The 24,853-nt window shown below is 30.8% G+C and overlaps 1 protein-coding gene across 1 annotated transcript in view; it reads right to left on the bottom strand.

Moving 5' to 3' along the window:
• LOC130450717 (metabotropic glutamate receptor) overlaps positions 1-23,956 on the bottom strand; it is a 566,010-nt gene extending 542,054 nt beyond the window's left edge. The window contains exon 1 of the mRNA XM_056789300.1: positions 23,860-23,956. The gene's annotated coding sequence lies outside the window, so the exon portion shown is untranslated. The remainder of the gene's footprint in view (positions 1-23,859) is intronic.
• Between the last annotated feature and the right edge of the window lie 897 nt (positions 23,957-24,853).

Below are 24,853 nucleotides of genomic sequence, written 5' to 3'. Positions count from 1 at the left end.
TACTAGTGTACTAGTGTTATACTAACACTGAAATGCCCAATAAGTCAGTAAAATTTGGATTTCATTCTCCAGTCAGTTGAATCTCTAGCCCAGTTGAACTAAAGTTCTGTGCGCTGCACAGTTTCGAATTTTGAAACTCAAGGACACATGGGACGTGCTCTGAAAACTAATATTTCCACATATCAGTAATTTCTCTAATGAATTTGTGGGGGTACAATTAAGAAAGTATCTGAAGTACATATTCAAAGCTTTTAATTCCAATGGTAGACCAATTTAGTCATATTAAAACACATTTCTAAATATAAAGTTAATACCTCTACTTAAATGAAATGAGATTGAAAACCCAATCATTATTTTAATATAAATTACGTACCAATTGATCTAAGTTATATTTCCATAGTGGAAATTTTTCAATCAATTGCTAATATCATTTAGTGTGAGTAAAAAGCAATAGATAACCGCTGTGTAATTAAGTTCCAATCAATTCAATTATTGAAATTTTATTCATTTCATCAGGTATTACTTGATTTCAATATAAACTGTCTGAACGAATTTGCATATTTCACTCAACAAAGTTAAACTTTCTGCTTTCAAACTCTTCTGCAAATTTCAGAACTCCATTTTTGGTCCATTTATCACAAGTCCAATATTCGCTTCAAACTAAATCACGTAGTTCAGGGGTAATTTTAAAATTTTCATAAAATTTAAGCTACTATCACTCTTGGACTGAGCTTGACTTTCATTGTTCCATTGTTTACGTCATAATCAAAAGCGTATTGTGGAAATATGGGATATTTTTTAGTTGGTTTTGTTTTGATGTGGTTAGGTCGATTATTGATCGAGTAAGGAACAATTAATCAAGGATGTAAATTCATGATCTGATAGTGGGATAGATCTATCAGCCAAACTTATTATCACTAATCTTTTATGTGACCTAGGATGACATGAATTCAAGTTCAAATATCTTGATGGCCAAGTTGGTTTCGAATACCATTCTGTTTTTATGTTATTGTTAATTTTATATAATGTGACATAAGGAAAATTGAATTTATTATTTTCTTCGATTCCGATTGTGAATTGAAGTTTTTTATGATAAGAATTGAATTTTTTATCAACTTTTTCAATTTGATTCTTTGGTACAGCAGAAATGCAATCATCTACATATCGGAAAAAGAATGTAATATCTATATCAAGTTTGCTTAGAACCGTTTCCTCGAGATCTTCCATTACTAATTATGCTATAACACTTGAAATGGAAGCTCCCATAGCATTTTCATAGTTGAATTATGTTGTTGTAAGTGTGAGTTCTATAGCTTTTATAAATTCGTTTTGAGATATTTCTGTAAATTCTTTAATTTTGTCCCATTTTTATTAATATATTTTTCACAATGGTAATAGGAATATTTGTAAATAAAGAAACCACATCTAATAAAATAAATACATATTCGTTAGGAATTTTTATACTTTTACTTTTTCTTTGAAGTCCTATGTGTTTTTGATGTAGTATTTGTTTTGATATAAAATTGAAAAATATTTTAAAAAAAAATTTTTAAATGTCACGTTCCCAATAAGAAAACGCTGAAATAGTATTATATAGTCCAAATTTATCGTTTTCTCACTACGTTGACATGAAATAGATATTAAAAATTAAATTGTTTATTTATTTATTATTGAACAATATCAATAAATATTATTTCGACAATGTCTTGCAGTTCAATTTTTTTTATAATCATCAAATAAGAATACCTCTCTGTGATATTTGAGATCGTATTATCATTTTTGCTAGAGTTCTTGTTAGAATCCATGAAAGTTTAATTGCCCTCTATATTTATTTAGGTCATGTTGAAATAGTTCGATCTATATAAACTAAACATAATAATTGTCAGTATTTGTTCAGTAATTTCATAATTTGTGACAACAAAAGAACCTTTTAATTGGCGATTTGTGTTTCATAATTTTGCTTTATTTTGCAAGCAGGTCTCATCTACCACTGGGGTAATAGTGACAGGAATTATTAGTGTGTTATATTTGTGTTAATATGTTTGTTCTATAGTGTTATTAAGGTTATTGTCTTAATTGTTCATATTAGGTGTTGTGTTTTGCATTGTCCACATTTTGAAGGTTGACTGTTGGTAATTAAATGAATGTGGGTAAGTTTAATGTGGCTTATTCTTAACCTAGTTGATTTAACTTTCGCTGATTAACTGCGATCAGGGATTCAGCTCCGGTTTTACCTCGCTTAGCCTCGATTTCGATGTATCCCCCTCGTTTTACACAGTTTTTGTACTTTTGATTCAATTAGTGATTTCATAACGTTATAAACTAACATTTCCACTCCACCCGCGGTTTAACTAATCAGTACCTGTCCAGTATTGTAGTCAGCTTCTTCGTTTCCTCCTGGGCCAGTATGAGGAGTAACGCAAATTATTTCCACTTAATTATTCATTTCTTATAACTGTTATAATTCGACATTAATTTGGACAGCTATTCGGTGTGTGAGGTAGAGCTGCTAATTATATAAAATAAGTATGAGAGTCTGTATTATGAGGATTTTTTGTTGGTATGTGAATGATTGCTTGCAGACTAGCGTATAGTTCTCCAGTACAGACGCTGCTTTTTTCAGGTAGCTTAAATTGTAGTGTGCTGTTTTGAATGCATCTGTATAATTGTGGAAACTTATCAAGTCTAGAGGCAAATTCTTTTCTAATCAGCATATTGCGAATGTCCAATTTGTTAAATTTACAGTGTAGTGTCGGTGGGAGGGATATTGATCGACCATGGAGGAGAAGTTTTAATTGTGTTGGGAAGGAGATTTGAGCATACGATATGGAGTTGTGTTAGAATTTGACTGGCTTTTACATAAAAAGGTGCATCTGTATTGGTGTTAGTGGAAGATGTAATTTTGTAGCGATTGTGCTGTGTGTTGAAGTAAATTAGATTTTGCTGGTTTCTACTGCATATTAAATGTCTAGGTATTCTCTTCGAAAATGTAGAGGGGGTGCTTTATAAATCTATATATATATATATATATATATATATATATATATATATATATATATATATATATATATATATATATATATATATATATATATATATATATATATAAAATAAAACTAAGTCGATAAAATGTGCGTGCCGATAAAACTTAAAAAGGAGTCCCGACACGATAAAGGGACTTATGTGGTGTGATAGCCCTTTATCCCTCCTCGAACAAGAAAGTTCCCGTTTTAATCTAAAGGGCATGTTTTAAGGGACTTTCCGACCCTTCAACTTGGAAATTAAGTCCAGTGGCGCCATCTGTTATCGAATATTTGAACTTCGTTCAAGACAACTATGGAGACTATACACTCCAATAGTCATAATGTATAGTCTCCTAGTTGTGAGCCATTGCAGCATGTGTAGTAGTGGCGCGAAATTTAAAATTCCAATTTCAATAAAATCTTAAATTTCATTTGTTACTATAATAAAGTTCTTAATTTTTGTGTATTTATACGTCATTATTTAACGTATATTTTGGAGTTAAAGCGACATAATTTTAGTTATCCAAATTAGTTCTCAAAATATTTAAAAATTTAGGTTTTTAAATTTCGCGCCTTTACTACATACGCTACCGCTACAGAAGCTAGAAAGTTCCCGTTTTAATCTAAAGGGCGTGTTTCTAAAGATATAAGGAACTTTCCAACCCTACAACTTGGAAATTAAGTATAGTGGCGCCATCTGTTATCGAATATTTGAACTTCATTTAGGACAACGATTGTTTGGGTTGCATTTCCAAAAGCATTGCGAGCAATTGTAGCATGTGTAGTAGTGGTGCGAAATTTAAAATTCCAATTTCAATAAAGTCTTAAATTTAATTTGTTGCTATAATAAAGTTATTAAATTTTGTGTATTTATACGTCATTAGCTAACTTATATTTTCGAGTTAAAGCGACATAATTTTAGTTATCGAAATTAGTTCTCAAAACATTAAAAAATCATACTACTCAGAAATCTCAACTCCCCAAAATTATGTAATGGAACTAGAATGATCGTAAAACAGCTATCGAATAATATCATTGAAGCTGAACTTATTTCTGGAAAGACCAAAGGACAGACAGTATTTATACCTAGAATACCTCTGATCTCTTCGGAATTGCCATTTCAATTTAAAAGACTGCAGTTTCCAATAAAATTAGCCTTTAGTTTTACAATTAACAAAGCGCAAGGACAAACTTTAAAATATTGTGGCATTAACCTCAAAGAATTCTGCTTCTCTCACGGTCAGCTATATGTAGCTTGCTCAAGAGTAGGAAATCCAAAAAATTTATGTATATATACTCCGGACAATAAAATGAAAAATGTTGTTTATAAACAAGTATTGTAAATAATGAGAAAACGTTTTCAATAAACTTATTTCGACTCTACCACGTCATCTCATATCAACTCCCGGCCCAATACGATCGATTTTGAAATTTATATTTTAGAACATATAAATAAGAATATAGTAATAATAAAACTGAAGTCTCTAATTATTCGAATTTTTTATTCATAGATGCAGCCCCCTTTTGCTGTTATTAATTCTGTGCTCATTTTGGCATTTTCTGAAACAATTTCGATAAATAATCATAGTCTATTTGGTTCCAATCATATTTCAGGAAATTGCAAAAATGTAAAGTGGAAGTGGAACATAGCTTTCTGACTCCATATCCAATTTGTCCCACAACAACTCAATCGGTTGGAAGTCGGGCCACTATGATGGCCAAATCATTACTTTCAGTACATTCTTCCTTTCCAATTCTTCCAAATACTCTTAAATACTCTTTGCACAGCTTCGAGAAATCGTTATCATACTGAAAGATAAATTTTCTGTCCATCAAGTGCTGTCCAGAACATACTACATTTTACCTTAATATTTTTTTAGTCTACTTCTTTCAGAATCCTTTCAATTTTTACCAGGTCTCTAGTCGCCGTTCCTCCAAAACATCCCCAAACCACTACCAAGCCTCCGCCGTGTTTCACAGTCGGGATTATACATGGATCTAACATCCGTTCTATCATTAACTTGCGGAAAAACACTCTTCTCTTAGACTCGCAAGCCTCAAAGTTTGACACATCACTCCATAAAACTCTCTTTCACTTTTCATGCGTCCAATTATTATGTTCTTTAGCCCACTGCAACATTTGAAATTTATTTTGACGTCTTAAACGAGATTTGTTCACTGCCACCCTTCCAAAAACGCCATCTACTCTCAATCTCCTTGTCACTGTAGAAGTTATAAAAGGCAAATAATTGTTGGAGATATAAAATTTAATAAGTCATGGATTCCTCTGATGTGGTGAGAGAAAAGTCGAGTTCTCCATCTTCTTCTCCTAAGAGCTCCAATTGTTTAATAATTTCCTTGTTTGTTTTAGCGCATTTGGTCTTTATTTGACGATCGGAGGTATGTGTATGTATTTTAGAGAAGAGTTGCAGTAGTTTCAGTATATCATGGGTATAAGCTTTTGGTGCACTAGGGAGTCAGCTAATCCTTGTATGTTTTAAGAAAAGTCGATTCTTTATTCGAGATGGTTGGGATGAAGGTGAAAGTTGAGATAAGACTTGTTGGAGTATAGTTGAATTAAAGTTAAGTGTTAAGTTGCAGGTGCATGCATTATTATGAAAAAGCAGTTGTTACCTACCAAATATTTCATTGTTTTCACTTCTTCGTTTATGGTAGAGATAAAGCTTGAACGAAAATATAAAAACATACGGAAACCCGGAAAGCCATCTTTTTAATTACATAAAATATGCTTTATTAGGATCAACTAATACTATGGCTGAATTAAATTCTCCTTCTTAGTTAAATACACATATAATTAAAATGTTTCGAAAAATTGGTATTTATTGTCAAAAATTATTTACTGTAATACATTTGAATTGGCTCTCGCAGACATGACGAAAGCGATACTTCCGATAATGGTTGGATACTTTTTGGACTTTTTGACTGAATTAGATGTAACTGTAAGTCCTGAGGCATACTTCGTTCAGTGAATAATCTCAACATGGTTAAGATACTGGAAGGTTCAAATAATAAAGAAATAAATAAGTTGTTCGGGATATTTATGAAAATTGAAATATTTCGAATTTTCTTTAAGTACAATCAAAATAATAATAAACTGTAGTTAAGACCTTGGTAAAGATGTAAAGTAGTGCCTGGTAATTCATATTTTCTTTTGTGGCAACCGGTTCAGCAATTCATCATTTTAGCAGATAAAAGCAATTAAACTTTGACAAAGATGGCAAAACTTCTACATGGTACGTTTTTTTTGGAAACATTACAGATCATCTATAATTTTTTACTATGAGCTTCCACTGCAAACATTGCTGGCATAAAAATCAAATAGGAAACCGCTTATCGTATGAAGTTGCACGATACATTTTATATGGGCTGAAAGAAATATATTCATTCATTAATTTAATATGACATAGATTAATTCAAAATCTTCAACTATAATCTTCACTCATTAAATAAAAAATGATGGATAGTAATTTTTATACATATTAACCATCGTAAATAGAAGCATAGCTTAAATTTGATATACTAAGAAAAATCACTGATAAATGCAAGTCGATTATTTCTATTGCAGCCAACATAAAATGACCACTTCCAATTTCCTAATAAACCAATAAATTAATTTTCTACTTTATATTGGAAGATACAAAAAAGAAAAGAATTTAATTGAGGATATAGATATTCTCAACGGTTATAATAGAAATATAACAGATAAGTTGATTAATCGTCGAACGTTTAAGAAATCTCTTACCTAGATTTTACCGGAATCTAAATAAAAAGCAAGAGAAAAGATCAAAAGATATTTCCGACGAATTAATTTTAAAGTTAGTTTATAAATCAGACATTACTTTGAAATAATTGTTATATAATGGTCCTACTACATATTCACCAATAATACCTCCCCACACATGCAACGACCATCTAGTCTGACTGTATGTCACTATGTGATATGGATTAGATAAAGAATAATAGTAAAAGTTTTGCCTGTTAACACAACCATTAAATGTGGCTTGATCTCCAAATAGAACATAGTCGAAAAAGTATCTCTGTTAATTCACTTTTCATAAAGCCCACCTACAAAATGCTAACCTTTTTTCACAATCAATATTTTGGTTTTGTCAAGGATTCTTTGCGCACTGTAGTAGGCTCAGTTCTTGTTCGCTAAAAAAACTCCCCACCCTTGTGTGTGGGTTATCAGTAACTGTCATGTCATGTCATTGTCAAATATCAGTTTTTGACAAATAAATCACAGCCAAATCACAATTATTTGTTAAATAAGTATTGTTTTGATTACGATACTCATATAAAATATTAAATGATTTATTCGAAACAACCGAGAAAATGATGTATTGTAGTAGGGGAGCCCAAGCCGGGATTTCAGGATTTACTGAAGCGGGGAAATATACAGGAGGATACCTTGTACCCAGTACCTCCACCAAATATGAGCACCGGTGAAAAATCCAAGGTAAGATTAATAAAAAAATATTAATCATCATAATTTGTCGATCGCGTCAGATTAAAGTAAGGTGGATTATTAAAGTATTTCACTAAGATGATAATTTCAGATAATGACGTAAAGAAAGAAAGGGCTAGCAGCCTTAGTAACAAAAATCCATGGATAAAACTCAATGCGTATAGCTAGGTAACCCTATCGACAAGAGCCCATATATATATATATATATATATATATATATATATATATATATATATATATATATATATATATATATATATATATATATATATACTTTTTTCACCTGATCGTTGATTCGTCGAAGACCTACCTTTGACAGAACATGAGCGAATTATTGTAATTCAATACAGATATACGATGAAATCCAATAGTGAGGTGTACTGGAAGTTGCGAAGAGCACCGTAACGAAGAACGCGTTATCGCAATATAGGTATAGGGGTTGAACCGCGTTGAAATTTTGAAAATTCTCGACGTTTGAATTCCATTTTCAATCTGCCTACTCCGCGCAACGAATCACCCTTTAGTCTTGGTTGATTCCAAGACATCAATCTGCCCACTCTTTGGAATTTTACCGAGGAAATAAAAAGCTGAAGCATATATATCAAGTTTACATATGCCCCCAATAGTCAGCAACAGCTCATCTCGGCTCATTGTCACAACTATTAACCATGTCCCCAAAGATGAGAATCTAAAGGATTACATACACTCTGGAGGAAAATGAGCTTCTTCTGCCACAAGGTAAATGAGGATTTCTCATTTCCCAACTATAACTATTCACCCAACTGAATGAAAGTAGCCTCTTCAGTAAACAGAATATTTTTGATGAAGTGGGAATGTATTGTTCCGTATGCGTATATTGTAGGAATATGGTTCTGAATTGGTGTAAAATGGTGTGGTGGAAAAAAGTTTTAGTTTTCACTCTTCGAAAAATTGAAAACGCTTTACCGCCACAATTGCTGGTAATCGGCGAATTCTGAGCTGGGGATTTTCATTAATTTGTATTAAAATGTCATTTTTCTGATTATCTGAGAGAAATATAGTTCGGCTGCCCCACTTCTCGTTTAAGCATAAAATGTTAAGTCTTTATATATAATCCAATAAGTGTTGCGAAAAGTTTCTGTCGTATTTTATTGGGAGACATTACTGAATCTTTCCTACAAGCAGCAACATATGATTAATTTTCTTGTGCACATGCACAAAGTATTTCTCGCATTTGTTTATTTGAGAATTCATTACGGTTGGGGTTAGGCCATGTTTTAAACTATTCAACATAGATCACATTTACTTAATATAAAGTTGCCACGTTTGAAAATATCATGGTATTGGATTTGGAAACAAAATTTTCTCTTACCCCTTTGATAGGGGACGCTTCCAAATTTTAACAAACATTAAAATATCTTTACCCGCTTAAATCTATTACCAATTATAATAGAAAAATATCCAATCTTAGAGAAACGTGCAAAACAAATTCAAAAGAATATTCTATTTGAGCACTTTGGTTCAAATCTTCATATTCTAAGCTCTGGATTTGCTATGTTAAATATTTACACGTATTAATGAATCGCCCTAGGTGTGTTTACGTGCTAATTCTAGTCACGACTGAAAAAAATATATGAACAAGTGTTTTTACTGAAAAGTTCCACCAAAACCATTTCAATTCATCCTACCCATATATACCTCCAATCAACAATTAAAATCAAATTTCAATAAATTATATTAGATCAAACACGTTTTTTCGATAATATGATGGATGGTTTCTGATTTACAGACGATATACTTATTCGACTGTAAATTTATAGCTAAATTTGAAGTTTTTGTGATTGAACTGCTACTATAAACTACACTATTACTTCTTATTCTGATTATTAACACTATCTCTTGAGGTTCAAGCGTTTATCAATATATGAAATTTCTGAAGTTTTTAGGAAAATTATAAAACTTTTTGGTTTCCTCTGGTATAAGTATAGTAAGTTTTGAAGTATATTTCAAGTCTTCAAATTTCTCATTCGCTAATGGTTTTCCCTTTGGCCATAACAATGGAACTTTATCCTGTAAAATGGGCTCTCGTCTCTTTCTTGATTTTTCAATATTGATCGTTTAGGCTTCAACAACATTATTTACATCAGTATTCATTAGTAAAATGGCAGGGGTAGTCTTTAGAATTTGTTTTTTAAGTTTTAACCACGACACCTTTTGTTTTGATTCATTTGCCTCTCTACTTGTGATCGATTCCATCATTTTGACAACCAATACCAATTCTAATTTATTGATATAAATATTAAAACATATGATAATAGTAAATTTTGAATCAATAGAAAGAAATATTTTTATGAACTATAAAAGTTTACCTTTATGCTCGGTTAGAAGGTTATAAAATTTTTTAAAAGAGATATTTTAGATAGTAGCTATTTATGCTTTTTTCCGATAAATTGAAACATCGCAAGTTTACGAGAGCGGACTGATAAGTACTTAGTCTATAAAATAAAAACGAAAACTTTGAAAAAGTGGCGACTTATTTTCTACTATAGTCTCCTCTTACAATTGACACAAAAATCCTCCAAAGTAGACCTGTGTGGCGGCGACGACCTCCTCATTTCTACTCAGCGAATGGTTTTTTCCAAGTTTGTAAATAAAGAAAGTTACACGGGGTCAAATTTGGAGAATACGAGAGATAGAATAGTATTTGTAACTAATTCGGCGTGGCGATTATGTAGGTGTGAGCCAATGTGTTACTAATATGGAAGAGCACTTTTTCTTCTCCAAATGAGGCCATGAGACCAGTATGTTTCGTCAAAGTGACACTCATCATACCGACAGTTCTTACATGTCCAAATTTTTTTTAAATTACTACTGTATCAGCTATTAGCGCATTTTCAATTTGCGGTTGCTTATTTGTGTATTTTTGTCACATTATCCTCCATGAGAACCCTTTTTTAAGACCCCTGGGATATGGCTCGTCAAAAATTGACGTGGGTCTCTTCTGTTTTGAAATTATTTTTTTTTTGATAATGTTTAAAAGAAAGATATATTTTGACGTTTCGACTTTTCTTTAAGTCTTCATCAAAATATGATATTGACACTGACAATTTGCTTATTTATATTGATCTATAGATCACCTTCATCATGAATATCAAAATAAGGATAAAATCTACTTTGTTCTAATAAGAAAAATTGATTTTTTCCTAGTCCTCATATCTCAAATATTAGCCGTAGTCAATTAAATTATTTGTAGTTTTATTAGAATTTACATAATAGCACTATAAATTTCACTTAAATTATTAAGATCTTTTTTTGTCATTTATAGCTTTTTCGTTCTTATAAATGTGAAACATTTCTAAAAATTCTCTTTTTCGTGTATTAAATTCTGTTTCAAGAATTTTTGAATCTTTATAATTGAATTATGTTTTTTTGATATTCCATAGTTCGTTAATGCAGTTTTATTTTTTTATCGTATTGATGACCTTTTAGTCTATTTTCAAAATACTGAGATGTTTGCCCTATGTCACAATTAGTACAAGGCACTTGATATATAATATTACTTCTTTTGTTATTTGGTGATTTAGATTTCAATTTAGTGAAATATTTAGATAATGTATTATGTCCTCTATGACTTATACTAATATATTTATTGAAATAATTCGATAATTGTTGGGAAAGTCCTTGTCTATATGGTAAGGAAAAATGTTTTATGTTTTGATGTTTCGTTTATAAAGATTCACAAATTTTTGAAACGGAATCTAATACACGAATTTTTAGAAATGGTTCACATTCATAAGAACGAAAAAGCTATAAATGATAAAAAAGATCTAAATAATTTTTGTGAAATTTATAGCTCCATTTTGTAAATTCTAATAAATTCTAATTCGAAGATATAGGGACCAAGGAAAAATTAAATTGATTTTATCCTTATTTTGATATTCATGTTGAAGGTGATCTATAGATCAATCGATAAATAAGTAAATTGTCAGTGTCATTATCATATTTTGATAAAGACTAAAAGTCGAAACGTCAAAATTTATCTTTCTTTTTAAAATTATCAAAAAAAACTAATTTCAAAACAGAAGATACCTAAAATCAAAAACATTTTGATGCATTTTTGAAATATTGATAAAAAATTATTTGTACGCTGAAGTTGAATCACAACCGGTAAAGTAATAGGCAATTATTATTAATTTTGAGCAATTTGAGTGGTCTATTTCCAATAGTTTAGAAAAATATATCGCATTAGCGACATTTTGCTTGCCCAGTTTCAAGGAATAAATTCCTTCCTCGGCTTTTGCTTCACCAGTCAAAATCACAAGGATATCAATGTCTTCTTCTTTACTTGCAAACTCTACATCATCCTCCCTTTAAGCATTTAATAGCTTGCATAAGGTACCTTACGAAGCGAGTCTTATTCTTATAATTCGACAGAAATTCTTCTTGACTTACAGATAATTGTGAATCTCTTGGCCTTACTAATTTCATTGTAACAAAAACAAACAAAAAAATACAAAACATATTCTTTAGAAACTTTTTCATACTTGTAATCAGTAGGCCACTTAATTTTATAAAGCAGCATGCCTCCATCAATGTACTACTTAAAATTTTCTTTCGATAAGGTCATCTGAAGCGCTTGAAATAATGAATACAATATGGATTTTCTAGATTTTCTCATACCAACATCATCAAACAATGATTCAAATATTCAAATTTCACATATGATTTTAATTCTTGGTCACTTTTCTTCATTCATATATATATATATATATATATATATATATATATATATATATATATATATATATATATATATATATATACATATTCTTTGAAATAGTAATAATGGATCTACAGGAAAGAATTTGTCATTTATTTTTATCTTACTGTTGACTCCAATCAAGGAATAACATCTTTTCTATATAATTCAATTTCAGCAGAGTTTAGGCTACTAATCTTTTTTAATGATTCCTCTACCAATAGTTAAAGCTTTGTAACAATTTATTTTACCAAATCCGACCAATTTCCTGACGAAATTTTGCAATTGGTCTTCAAAAGAATTATTGTCTTATGAAATTGGCGCAAAGTTAGTAGATCTAACTAAGCCTAAAACCTAGTCACCATGTGTATTCATGAATATACTAATATGAATGTTCTAATTTCTACAAAAATATGCTTTTGTTTTTTCCCCATAACTCGCTTAATTTTTGAAGCAATCAAGTCCTTAAAAAAACATAGGTATGAAGCTATAAGCTCATTTCAATTTAATTTTTTTTCAGATCTCATTTTTAAAAAGGTTCGTGCAAAAGGGGTTAAAAAAATGTCTCTGCGAGAACACACACAAATTTAAACGGCTATATCTCACTCAATTTTTACCGAGAAAAAAAAAATTAAACGCCAAAAGACAATCCTACAAGTTTGTAGTCTACAAAATTTTACGAATTAATAAAGTTTTTGAGTTATTTTCAAATACGCTTATTCGGTAAATTACGAAAATGATTTTCTCGTTTCAAGCTAATTTTTTTTTCAAACATAATACTTTAAACTGGTAAAATATAGTATTACAAGGACATAAAAGTGAGTAAAAATTGAAAAAAGTGAATTCTAAAGTGTCAACATTCTTTTTCAAATAGGGTGAGAGAGGGTGAGATTTTCACAATTTTTTCCCAACGAAAAAATAGGAATTGACATTTTTTCTTCATAACTATCTTAATTTTGATGCTAGAAACTTCTGTGAAGAATAAAAATACAATTTTTTTCAAAGTATTTTGACAAATTTTTGTCTATGAAAGATGCATTGGTTTTTGGTTATGGTATGTAGAAACTCTCAATTTTGGCCTTTGAATATACCAATCAACGTTTAACAAACAATAATTTCGTTTGTATTGGGTCTGCAAAGAGATAACAAGAATGAATGTCACTACTGTCAATAGTTGAAATTATCTGGAACTATTCAGAGGGTTACTTACTCGTGTGAAAATTGTATGAAAAGCAACGCGCTGTAGCTTACTGCATGTTATGAAGTGAAGTTTTTGCATAAATCGCCGAGGGAATAATAACTCCTTATACGTGAGTAGAATACTATACTTTATCCATGACTACTAATTATTTTTGCTGAAGTTTTATTGTTGGAAAATTTTGTTACTTCTTTGAAACACTATTATTTTATTCTAAGAAATATTTCATACAATATATCACTGTTTATTTAAACATGGTATATATAATATCTCCATAATAATCAACATAAAAATCTATGTTTATATTAATTCAACAAATATTGGGTGTCTAATGTAACAAACGGATGGTATTGATTTATAGTTATTAATAATCCCTATTGTCAGTTCAAAATTCATATGCCATATAATAAATATACTTACTTTGACTTTTCCGTCAATAAATTTGATGACGCAACTTCTGCAGCTTCTCTAATTTCTGGCGGTTTGAAGAAATGTCACTTTCATTTCATTTTTTATTGATTTTTTAACAAAATTTAATATACGAGGCATATTTTTTAAGTAAGTACCGTTTTGGAAATAAAAAAAGAAGTGCAAAGATATCGCAATAATTTTATTTTTACTTGAAAGCCTGTACCTTAATCTACTTTTCTACATAATTTCCGTGAATATTGAGGCACTTGTCATAACGTGGCACCAGTTTTTGAATACCCTCCTCATTAAATTCTGCCGCCTGACTTGTTAACAACCACTGTATCAAAACTGTTTTGAGTTCGTTATCATCCTGAAGACGCTGACCGCCCAAGTGGTTCTTCAAGTGCAGGAACAAATGGTAGTCGTTAGGCACCAGATCAGGGCTGTAGGGAAGATGATCTATATTTTCCCATTGAAAAGATTTGATGAGATCTTTGGTCCGATTAGCCACATGTGGACGGGCATTGTCAAAACGATACCCTTACTCAACTTGCCACGTCTTTTGTTCTGGATTGCACGACGCAGATTGTTCAATGTCTCACAATAAGACGCTACATTGATTGTTTCATTACGAAGCAGAAACTCCACTAGCAATACCCAAAAAACTGTACACATGATTTTCCGGGCAGAAATTGTTTGCTTAAACCTCACTTTTTTGGGTGATGATGAATGTCACCATTCTATAGATTGTTGTTTCGATTTTGGTGTGACGTAGACCACCCATGTTTCGTCACAGTGGTCTAAAAAATCTTCACCTTCATTGTGGTTGGGTTTTGTGCAAATCCTTACCATTCCATCACTCATCATGTACTTCACAATCGTCGACACTCATGATTGTCGGAGGCAATTTAAACACTCAGTAAGCAACGTACACAATGAAGAATCAGACTGTAATGACGTCAATGCGTAGACAAGAGATGTAGGTAACCAGCGCGCATGTCTGGAACGCCAACATTGGGGTTGCGGCGGCGGATTGGCAAAACGCTACTTACTTAAAAAATATGCCTTGTAAAATATTGAAACACTTCTATAGGCATTTCTGATTCATTTTTGAACATGATTTAACATAAAATATTAAAACACTGAAAAAACTAAAAAAACAATAATGTTAATATGTTTGAGTGAAATTTATTTTGTTTCAGAAGCTATTTCAATCTCTCTTAACTTTGATCTACAGTAAATTTAAAAATGTATGAAATGCTTTAGATGCAGGGAGTGCTTCAAAAAAGTTATAAAATGGAATATCCTATTTGTTTTATAAAATACAGGGGATTCCACTTGAAACAAGAAAGAAAATGAGGGACTTTCTCCTCCACCCTATATACAAAAGACAGAATAATTACAGTTTAATCCAATACGAAGATATCGCATCATATTACGAAAGTCTTTTAGGCGAAGTAAACATGTGTCCTTTAACGCTTTAACGTGCAGTAAGCTACAGAGCGTTGCTTTTTATACAATTTTCACACCTCTCAAACAAGTAAGTAACCATCTGCATAGTTCTAGATAATTTCAACTATGGACAGTAATGACATTCACTATTTTTCTTGTTATCTCTTAAAACAACATATATTGTATATTGTGAATAATAATATTCTAATTTAGCCTATAACTAACAACCGACCAACATTTATTAAATATATAGGGCGATACGTAACTGGAATTAGAAAGAGAATGTGAATTGTGAAAAAAAGTATGTTATCTCTATTAATACTTATTCAATGAGGCCACACTATAGTTAGTTCATAGAACATTCTGAAGTACCGAGAAACGTCTTCCGTTTATCTATCCACATACGGCTTTCGTTTCTAAAGAGGGGGCTCAATGAAAACTGTGGAGAATTTATGTGGTAAGTGCTTAAGGGAACGCCAGCGTCAAAAAATGTCAATAATATATTTTATCAAAATTGAATTATCATTCCATTCAAATCAAGTATCGTGTGTTTAAAAATGGAATTGATTACATCAATAAATCATGAACAACATTAGAAATTCAATTGATTAACTATGATTATAACAAGAAGGGGTCCCAAGCAACAAATTTCTTTCTTGATAAAAAAAATCTAATATATATACTATGGTGACTGGAAAATAGTGATTTATGCAACAAGTGCATAAAGTAGCACTTTTTTTCACGAATGGAAATTCCGGAATAAAGATACTTTATACACATTTTGCGTACATTATGTTCTCTACAGCCCTAAACAAAAAATCAAAATTCAAATAGAAATTTGGGATATTTTATACATGTTTTTCGGTAACTTACAATTATTAATAACGAACGCATAAAGATTGAATTGAAAGTTATAGTCGCGTCAATGAAGCCTTTGCTTCGGAGAAGAACAGCTCCGATTTTGATGAATTTTTTTTTAATTTTGTTTTTTTATATTATTTAAAATCAGAAACCAGAGCGGGGACGGAACTATTTATATTGTTTAAACAAAATCAACGACATTTATATAAAAAATTCAGTTTGGTCTCTATTTCTTTGTAAAAAAATCTCCATACATTAATCTTATTGTAACAAATAGTTGTTACAAAAAAGTTTTTAACAATAATTTAATATTAAAATAAAAAAAACATGTATGTGTTACCTGCATACGCTACAAATACTTCTTTTAGCTTACACATATGTGAACGAGAATCTCTTTAGTATATTTTTTTTAATATTATTTTTTTTCACTAATATATATGTGAAGTCATGTCAAGGCGATTTTCTTTACCAATTTTCTAAATAGAATTATTTAGCTTAAGAACCAGCGCATTCGTGACAACATACATATATACATAAACAGGAATAACGTTCATCACAAATGCAGGATAATATTCGATATGAAACAAATATACAGTGCTTTTCAGATAAAAGTATCCACCTTTAATAACTTTTGTAATACTGGTATTTAGAAAAAATCCAAAAACACGTCAATTTATGTTGGAAGGGGCAAGCATTATGGCTTATTTAAACTTACTGGAAAAGCCACCCCCTCACCCCTAGCAGCATCCCCTTTATTTTTTCAAATTACTTTTCATATTTTTTATGTAAAATTTGGATACTCCTCTTTGAGCTAATTTCAAAAATGTATAATACTTGTAGGTTAAAGTGGTTAGTATATGAAATAAACAATTTTTCTTTTAAGAGCACAAATTTTACTTATTATTTACTTTCACCTTATTTGCCTGTACTAAAATGGGTTGTACAACAGTTCAAACTCTTTAATCTTTTTAACTGTGCAATTTATTATGAAGTTACAATAAGTGTTCAAAATGAGTACCATTCACTTCCATACAATGGTATAATCTATTTTGAAATGCCTCTCTGACATTGATTAATACGGCTGGATTTAATTGTCGACATTCATTTTCTATCCTCTCTCGTAAATCATCCAGAGATTCTGGTTGGGTAGCATAAACTTTTGTTTTTAAATACCCCCATAAAAAGAAGTCTAGAGGTGTTAAATCCGGTGACCTAGGTGGCCACTCCATCATCTGCCCCCTTCTACCTATCCAACGAGCGGGGAATGTTTCGTTTAAAAATTGTCGGACAGGCATAGCATAGTGTGGGGGAGCTCCGTCTTGTTGAAATACCAGTAAATCTTCGGAAAGGTTATCATAATTTTCTATTATTGTTGTAATACGTGGGTCAACCCCTTCCCTGAGTAACTCAAGATATGATTCACCATTTAAATTTCCTTTGATGAAGAAAGGTCCGACAATGTGGTCACCTAGGATACCACACCAAACGTTTAACTTTTGGGGATGTTGTGTATGGAATTCACGCATAATATGTGGATCACTTTCAGCCCAATATCTACAATTATGCCTACTTACTAAGCCATTTAATGACCATGAGCATTCATCAGAAAAGCAAATATTGTTTAACAATTGTGGATTGTTATTGATAATTTGCGTCATTGATTCGCAAAACTCTAGACGACGATCAAAATCATCTTCATTCAACTCGTGCACCAACTTAACTTTGTATGGGTGGTACTTGAATTTATGTAGAACTCGGAAAACTGTAGAAGATGAAACACCGATCGCTCTACTTATTGTTGACAACGATTGGGGTTGTTGAGCCTCTAAGCTGACTTGCCCTAAAATTGCCATTTGGATTGCTTCGTTATTTACGAGTCCCTCTCGCTTATGCACTTTATTGCAAACAGACCCTGTTGTGGTAAATTTCTCCATCAGTTGAATTACATACTTATGAGTTGCATGTCTTCCTTTCTTCATGTAATTCGTTAAATATTCTAGCAGCAGCTCTTGCACAATTATTATTTTGGTAGTATAAACCTACAATTTCAATTCTTTCTTGCAAAGAGTAAACCATTTCAGAGAAACAAAATAAATAATGTATCAAATTACACTATCAATAGTGACTACAAATTCTAGTTGACAATGTCAAACTTTAATAAAAAGTAGAGTTTTTTGTTGTTTGGATTTTTTAAGTAGAATAAATAGCACAGTTAAAAAGATTAAAGAGTTTGAACTGTTGTACAACCCATTTTAGTACAGGCAAATAAGGTGAAAGTAAATAATAAGTAAAATTTGTGCTCTTAAAAGAAAAATTGTTTATCTCATAAACTAACCACTTTAACCTACAAGTATTATACATTTTTGAAATCAGCTCAAAGAGGAGTATCCAAATTTTACATAAAAAATATGAAAAGTAATTTAAAAAAATAAAGGGGATGCTGCTAGGGGTGAGGGGTGGCTTTTCCAGTAAGTTTAAATAAGCCATAATGCTTGCCCCTTCCAAGATAAATTGACGTGTTTTTGGATTTTTTCTAAATACCAGTATTGCAAAAGTTATTAAAGGTGGATACTTTTATCTGAAAAGCACTGTATATAATATTTAACGTTGCATTAGAAAGTTTTGTGAGGTACAGGTACTATTCGTACAATTAATAGAAATTGACCTTCTTGTTGTTTAGGTAATCCCTACCTGATGAAAGAATTCAAGGTCTGAGAGCAGATGTTTGACTAGTTTTATATTTTTACTGCTTACTTCACCCAGTATTCATTTACTTTTTGGAGTAACTGCACGCTTCGTCAAGTTTTAAGTATTAATGTTTTTTTACTTACAGTGAATTATTATCAGTGTGAATTATTTATAATAATAATAATTTTTATCGGAGTGAATAGTATATATTAGCATAATGCAGAGGGTATTTATTCATAAGTTAATACATATAAATATAATTAATAATTTATACTCTCTGAAATTGAATTAGTAAATAGTAACTTAACATCAGTAACAATTAATTAAGGACGTCAGTACCGAGTGCATTACTGAACCTCAATAAAAATTTATTAAAAAAATTACTTTAATTTACTGATGAATCCATTAAAAAATATTAATAATGTCAGTAAAAGTTTTTTTAATTCTGAATTGTTCAAATACTTATTTTTATAGGAGGAAGAACAAGGCGCTGTAGATTCTACAGAGAACGTTTGCTTTATTTGCGAACTAGGTGAAAATATAAATGTTCCAAGTACCTCAACTCAAGTTCAGGAAAAATTGACTGAAGTGACTCGGGGACTGCCAACATTGAGAATAACAGCAATACATTTGAAAAATAATGAACTGCTTAATTTTATTAATAGCGGAAAAAAAGTATTTGTTCATTCTAGTTGTCGAAAACGCTTTACCGTAAAAGTGTTTCAGCTGAAATAAGAAAACTTGAACTTTGTGAAAAAGAATCTCTTAGCCCACCCAAATTGAGGTTAAGAAGATCTTCGAATTCCTCTTTTGATTGGGACCAAAATTGTTTTATTTGCACTGAATCATTATTTGCTGAAAGAAAAGTCAAGCAACGCCAGAATATTTCTGTTGTTACTTCCCATCATACGAAGAATAAATTACATGACCTTATCAAGAATAAAAGAAATGAATCTTCTCGGTCTCTTCTGTTGAGGATTAATTCAGCGAGTGATTTGAGATCTGTAAGCGCAAATATCATCGGACTTGTTATGTAGATATTCTAAAACAGAATAATACACCAGAAAAAACAATTGATCCACGAACGGTTAATACAAATGACGCTATGGACCGAATAATTGATTATGTTGACGATTATCCCGATTGTCAGTTTTCTTTAAAAGAGCTGATGGATGTAGTAGGTGATAATCCGCCTGCTCCTAAAACTATTAAGCGACGATTAGAGGAACACTTTGAAGAAGATATTATCGTATCAAATTGCCAAGGACTGTCTACTCTTTTTTGTTTTAAGAAGAAACATCATGATATTCTAAATACATCTTTTGTGGAGTCTAATTTGCATGCTGAGGACGATAATATTAGAAAAATCAAGGAGGTCGCAGATTTAATCCACACAGACATCTGTAGAAAAATCTTCAATAATAATAATTATCCTGGTAGGGATAAAATGTTCTCTGAAACAGAATTGGTGGATATAATTCCTCAATCATTGAAGTTATTACTCCATGAAGTTATAAGAAAGAACAAGAGGGAAAAAATTTCGATAATAAACTCGACAAAAAAACAACATCAATTGCACATGCAATTATGTCTGCTGTGAGACCACGTTCTCTTTTATCACCCCTTCTAATTGGCTTGAGTGTAACATTACACAGAAAATTTGGCTCCAGAAAAGTCATAGACTTATGTCATGCTTTAGGTTTCTGTGCATCTTATCATGAAGCACAATTATATGAAGCTTCAGCACTTTATCAAGATTCTGCCGTACTAAATAATAATCCAATTGTCCAGTTTGTTTGTGACAATGCAGATTTTGATACCGCAACTTTGACTGGTATAAGAACTTTCCATAATCTTGGAGGAATTAGTATTGTAACCCCGGCGAAATCAATACAACCTCGGCAAACTATACCTTCGGGACAAGATACATAAATATCACAGATATTGTTTGAACAAGATAAATAGTTCAGTCTCCACTCCAAGAGGTTTCTGATTTTAAAGAATTTAAAAAACAAAATATAAAAAAAAACATCAAAATCGGAGCTGTTCTTGAGGACTTCCGAAGATTGCCTGTTTTATGTATTCATTGACGTGACTATTAATTGTAGACAACGATATTAAGAAAAACTAACAAATAAATGATATATTTTTGTTTCAATTCGCAATGTGAATATCGAAAACGCAATTGTTGGGTTAACTTTCGATCTGTTTTATTACCAGTTAAAGCTTCACTTAAATGGTGAATATTTGTAACAATAAAATGGGTCACTTGATTCTCATATGATATAGAAGGTTGGTTTAAAAAACTGCTGTTATTAGCTCCTTGTAACATTCGTGCAACACAGAAATTATTTTTGTGTTGAAAGAAGAGCAGTGGATTCCCATCCTCCTTGTTGTTTTAATAAAAGAATGCATCCACCTGAATTAATTAGAAGCGATACCGAAGTACGTCGTAATGTATTACCTGTATTACCTGCCGCAAACCTAAATATTGCGCAATTAACGATGGTATTTTCGAAAAAGTGTTTATACCAACAACTTGTTTCATACAATTTCCATTTCTATATGATAGGAAGGAGTGATTGCTGGTTTTTCCGGCTCAGATTGGTATGTTTTTGATATAAATGGATTAAATTCATGTTTGAACTGGTTTATCCAATAAATATAAAACGCCGACTTTTATACATTTTTGAATCTGGAATCGTGATGAATAGAAACTCCCCCTCATTTTCAAAATCATCTATTTTCATTTTATACAACTCTTCCCTTTGACAACCTCCAGCTATTCCCACAATTATTGTAACCAACAAATTAATCAATAAAGTAACAAAACTAATTACATAATAAAACTTTTACCTCAAAATTAAATATTTGTCGTCTGGACACTTTCTCTTGAGAATTTATTACTTTTTTTAAGTTTGTACCCAACCAATTTTCGTTTCAAAAATGCAATGTATTTGGTGTATTTACTTGAATCTACAGTATCCTTTGTAATTAAGGTTGCTTCTAGTTTACATTAGCTGGACTATAGTATAGAGGACTGGAGTTTTTTAGCCCTTTCTTAGAAATAAGCTAATAGCATGAGTTTTGTGAAACTACGAATATTAGTGTGGTTCCGCCATTTCATAAAAATGTTATATCTTTTAGATAGTTTTCTTTGGATTCTTTCCGCAACAAATTTATTGTTGTCGCATTTGCCCTATAATTTCTTCAGGAGTACTTATTCCAAACCGGAATCTACACTTTCACTTTCCACTACTTGATTAAGACAAATCGAATAACTGATTGAAGTCAAATCATTTCATATGCTGTTATTACTTTAAGGAAGGGGCGTAGAAAAAAATAATTATATTCTTTCTTATAAGTTATGGTAACAAGATAAAGTAAAAAAACCGACGATTATATCATTAAATATTCTTTCTGATTTCACATTTACTACATTTTTAATAAAATACGCAGGGACTTATGTTTTTGTCTATGTTTTCGAAATTTGACATATTTTTGTATAATATTCCTATGGAGTACGAAACCATCTGCTCCCAGCTAGTCAACATATATAGCATTGGCCCTCTCAATATAAGCCATCTTCTTATAATTGTTTTGTATGTAACTACCTAATGAAAATCTTTGTAAGACATCCAAAACATAATAGACATTCCATGATAAAATATTCACCAATACTAAAAGAAAAGCATAGGAATAAATAATAATTAACACAGAAAGAATATTAATCGAACAATTGTATTTTCCACAATATATATATATATATATATATATATATATATATATATATATATATATATATATATATATATATATATATATATATATATGCATCAAAATGTTCATGTTCTTGATTTTAGGTCTCTTCTGTTTTAAAATTAGTTTTTAAAAGAAAGATATATTTTGACGTTTCGACTTTTCTTTAAGTTTTTATCAAAATATGATATTGATACTGGCAATTTGCTTATTTATATTTATCTATAGATCACCTTCATCATGAACATCAAAATAGGATAAAATCAACTTAGAACTTTGTTCCAATAAGAAAAATTAATTTTGGTTGGTTCCCACATCTCAAATATATAACGGTAATCAATTAAATTTATTAGAATTTACAAAATAGCTATAAATTTTACTTAAATTAATTAGATCTTTTTCATCATTTATAGCTTTTTCGTTCTAATAAATGTGAACAATTTCTAAAAATTCTCTTTTTCGTGTATTAGATTCCGTTTCAAGAATTTTTGAATCTTTATAATTGAATTTATGTTTTTTTGATATTTCATGGTTCGTTAATGCAATATTATTTTCTTTTCGTATTGATGACCTCTTAGTCTATTTTCTAAATACTGAAATGTTTGCCCTATGTAGACAGCGTCACAATTAGTACAAGGTACTTGATATATAATATTACTTCTTTTGTTTTTTGGTGTTTTAGACTTTAATTTAGTGAAATATTTGGATAATGTATTAAGTCCTCTATGACTTAAATACTAAATATGATATTAGGTGATCTAAAAATCAATATAAATAAGCAAATTGTCAGTGTCAGTATCATATTTTGATAAAGACTTAAAGAAAAGTCGATACGTCAAAATTTATATTTCTTTTAAAAACTATCAAAAACAAACTAATTTTAAAACAGAAGAGACCTAAGATCAAAAACATTTAGTTGCATTAATATATCAAAAGGTCTAAGAAATAAGAAATTTGAGAAATTTAGAAATTGAGAAATATATATATATATATATATATATATATATATATATATATATATATATATATATATATATATATATATCATTGATTCTAAATAAATGTATGTGCTGGAGGATATTAGATTTATGAAATTTTGTAGATTGAACAAAATAAAGATATATTAAAAACGTAAAAAGGAGATTGTGGAACAACAATGAATGTTCTTTCCAAATAAATTAGCGCAGTCCATTACAACAATATCTACTGCTATTTTAAACGTTCTGAAAATTCAAATACTCACATTCGATAATTTTGTTTGGCAAGGAGCGTGTATACAATGACGTTATCCGAACGCGAAGCAGTTAGAGACCAATTTATAAGACACGTTGCGAGAGACTGAACAGTCGCGCTCCACAAACAATCGTCTCCAGCTAGCCCGCCGCTCCAGTGGAACCTGCGCTCTCAAAATATCCTTTAATTCGCGATATTCAATATCACAAATTATTACTTTCTGTTGTGCTAGTCTTCAGATATCAACCAGACATTTTCCACTATCCTCAAGTAAAAATTTCTAAATTTATAACAATTTTCCATGAATACGTTGAATATCCGTTAATAAAAAATATTTGAAGTTGAATAATTAAGTGGACGCAGGGTAATATTTCTTATATAAGTCCTAAAAGGCTTATAAATTTTTCAGCTAACTTATGGTTTATTCTCAATAACATTTTATCTACTGATGCGAAAGATATATCAGAACCTATAGAATACACGAATAACCATATTAGCGCTATACATTAGAAAATACAAGTCTTGAATTCTGCTAAATTAATTAACATCAACTCCAATACTTCCAGTGCCAGAACCGGACTTAGGCATGGGCCAACCCGGGCGTGCGCCGGGGGCCTCGCGACGAGCCATATGATTGATTTTTAAACATATGAATGCAAGCGAAAAAATACATCCATAGCCAATGTTCAGAATCAACATAAATTTTTTTATGCGCCCGCCTTACATAGGCCCCTTAAGTATTTTGGCCCGGAGGCCACGATGACTCTAAGTCCGGCTCTGTCCAGTGCAAAAATTCATCGAATGAAATGTGAACACTTATGAAAGATGCGAGAAATAAACTTCTTTGCCAGATATATATAGTCTATGTACCTAAACCATCGGCTTGTGCAATATTCATAGCCTCTAATTTACTTCTTTTCTTAAGATGATATAATGATCTTTGGCTGAAAATGTCATTTCATATCTAAACATCAATGGAAAAATAATTTTGTATGCAGACGAAA

The sequence above is a fragment of the Diorhabda sublineata genome, chromosome X, assembly GCF_026230105.1.
Source record: "Diorhabda sublineata isolate icDioSubl1.1 chromosome X, icDioSubl1.1, whole genome shotgun sequence".
NCBI classification, from domain to species: Eukaryota; Metazoa; Arthropoda; class Insecta; order Coleoptera; family Chrysomelidae; genus Diorhabda; species Diorhabda sublineata.
Note: the sequence above shows the minus strand (reverse complement) of the source record. Positions and strands in the feature narration are given on the sequence as shown.